A 2,851-nucleotide genomic window follows, 5' to 3' on the forward strand; every position below is an offset into this window, starting at 1 on the left:
ACAACCAGTTTGGATTCAAAAGAAAACATGGAACGGACCTGTGTATCTATGCACTTAAAGAAATTGTATTTAGGTACACAAGTCTGAATTCATCTGTATTCCTATGTTTTATTGATGCTTCAAAGGCATTCGATAGAATCAATCACGAAAAATTATTCTTGAAATTGCTAGATAGAGGTGTCCCTAAATTTCTAGTGAGAATCTTAGTGTTTTGGTATGCCCATCAAATGTTTCAAGTTAAATGGGGTAATGTGGTATCTGCGCGATTCTGTGTTAGTAACGGAGTGCGGCAAGGTGGAATTTTGTCTCCTATATTATTTAATGTGTATATGGATGACTTATCAAATCAATTAAATAGTCTAAAAACTGGTTGTCTTGTGGGCAACACTGTAGTTAATCATCTAATGTACGCAGATGACTTGGTCCTGCTCTGCCCATATAGTGCTGGACTGCAGCAGATGTTGAAGGTGTGCTCCCAGTATGGCCTTGATCATGACATAAAGTACAACGCTAAGAAAAGCCACATAATGATAGTTAGAAGTGCTGGGGACAGGAAATCAACTTTTCCTACCTTTTCCTTGGCAGACAGTCCCCTTGCTGTGTGTGAGGAAACTAAATATCTAGGTCACATCATATCTAATGACTGGTCAGATGACAAAGACCTTTATCGACAGCGATGTAAAATCTACGCTCAAGCTAACATGCTTAGTAGGAAGTTTTCTATGTGTTCTGACTCTGTTAAGTGTTCTTTGTTCAGAACTTACATAACACCTCTATACACCTCCCAATTGTGGTCCAATTATAAGCAGAAGAGCATGCAGAGGCTCAAGGTAGCATACAACGATGCAATGAGGTTACTGCTCTGTGTCCCTCGGTGGCATAGTGCCAGTCATTTGTTTGTGTCTAATAGAGTGCCAACCTGTGAGGCACTTTTAAGACAGTTGATGTTTAGTTTTATGTGTCGCCTCGACAAATCAGAGAATCACATAATTGAGGCTCTAGTCAGCCCATTGAAAAGCTGCTACCGATTCACTTCTAGGTTAAGGTGGCATTGGTGCAATAGTCTGTATATTTTATGAAATGTATTTTTTGTACTTTATTTTTTATTTTTGTACTATTTATATTGATTGTGATATGGACCTGTGTCTGAAATAAAGTTTATATATATATATATATACACTAGGTGTGTGGAGCAGAAATAGATAACTTACATCATATACACAGCTCAACAATTGGGGATGAGGGGGGATAAGGATGAGGCCAGCCAGCTCCTTTGTTCTCAGTCTCTCAGTGCAGTCGGGGCACAAGGCCTCACACAGGTGAGCTGGCAGCCTAAATGAGCTCCAGGACTCTGCCCTCAAAGGATGTGAGGTGGAAGGAGGTGGAGATTTTCTACAACTACTATAAAAGTATTTCATTTAGTTAAATAGCAGTATGTACACATCCTACAACACACTATTTCTTCCAGTTAGTGGATATTTTATAGCCCCCACCAGTTATTGCAGACATTTAGTATCATGATAGGCTTTTGAGTGTGGCAAGAAAGGGGACAATTGCACAAGTAATATCTTCACAAATTGTTGCTTTTTTTTTTTTTTACAGACAAGAGTTAGGCCATGTTGTGTACACCATCCCTGATGAAAACAAACAACAAAAATACCACCATGACTTATGATGACTTCTCTTTCTGTGACCAGTATGAGCTACTGTGCACGTTTCATCTGTGCCCTGGACAAAGAATAACCATCTCTTCTCTTATCATCATCCAGTAAATTAAAAGGCAGTGTTATATTATTTTTTCAAATCGTCCGGCGCTGTAGCCAACATGCTTCAAAACGCGGAGCTTTTATTTTGAAGGCTAGTTCCGGCTCTCGACTTCCTTTTTCAATTTTCATTGTACAAGTTGGAGAAAGGAACAAGCGGGCACTTCGGTGCGCTGAATTGCGTTGTACGTCTTACGTCAATCAAACAGGAAATACCCCTAAAAACGACATTTCTCATGGTATGAAGTGAACAACGTAATTGAATTATACTACATACACGGACCCCATGTGGTCCCCTTATATAAAGGTGGAGATAGACATAATTTGAATAACTATCGCCCTATTTCCAAACTACCTTGTCTGGCAAAAATTATGGAATCCTTGGTCAGCTCTCAACTTAAGCTTTTTATTTCAGACCACTCACTCTTAAATCCATATCAGTCTGGTTTCAGGGCCAACCATAGCACAATCTCAGCAATCACACTGGTGACAAACAATATAATTTCAGCTTTAGACAGGAGGTATCACTGTGCTGCTCTATTAGATTTATCTAAAGCATTTGATACAGTTGATCATCATCTGCTCCTGAGAAAATTAGAGACAATGGGGTTGGATGATATTGCGTGTGCTCTGTTTCAGAGCTACTTGACTGACAGGCATCAATGTGTTAAGCTAGGCCATACAAAATCAGATTTTTTGACTGTTACGGGAGGTGTACCACAAGGGTCAGTCTTGGGTCCATTGCTTTTCTCTTTATATCAATGATATTATTCCTTCTTTAAATGGTTGTAATGTCCATTTTTATGCGGACGACACAGTTTTATATTGTATTTCGGATTCTGTTCAGACAGCCATCAACAACTTGCAAACTGCTTTTAATTCTTTTCGGGATTCATTAATCAAACAAACTGCTGCTTAATGCAAGCAAGACAAAATATATGTTGTTTACCCGATCCAAAAATGTTGATTACAATAGTATCCATCTTTACACCAGAGAGTCAAGGAGTACAAATATCTTGGGATCTGGCTAGATGAGGATTTCTCGTTCAAATATCATATTAATGAACTTCTTAAAGTTGAGACAAAAA

The sequence above is a fragment of the Trachurus japonicus genome, chromosome 14 (assembly GCF_045865225.1).
Source record: "Trachurus japonicus isolate A0001 chromosome 14, Traja_1.0".
Classification (NCBI taxonomy): Eukaryota; Metazoa; Chordata; class Actinopteri; order Carangiformes; family Carangidae; genus Trachurus; species Trachurus japonicus.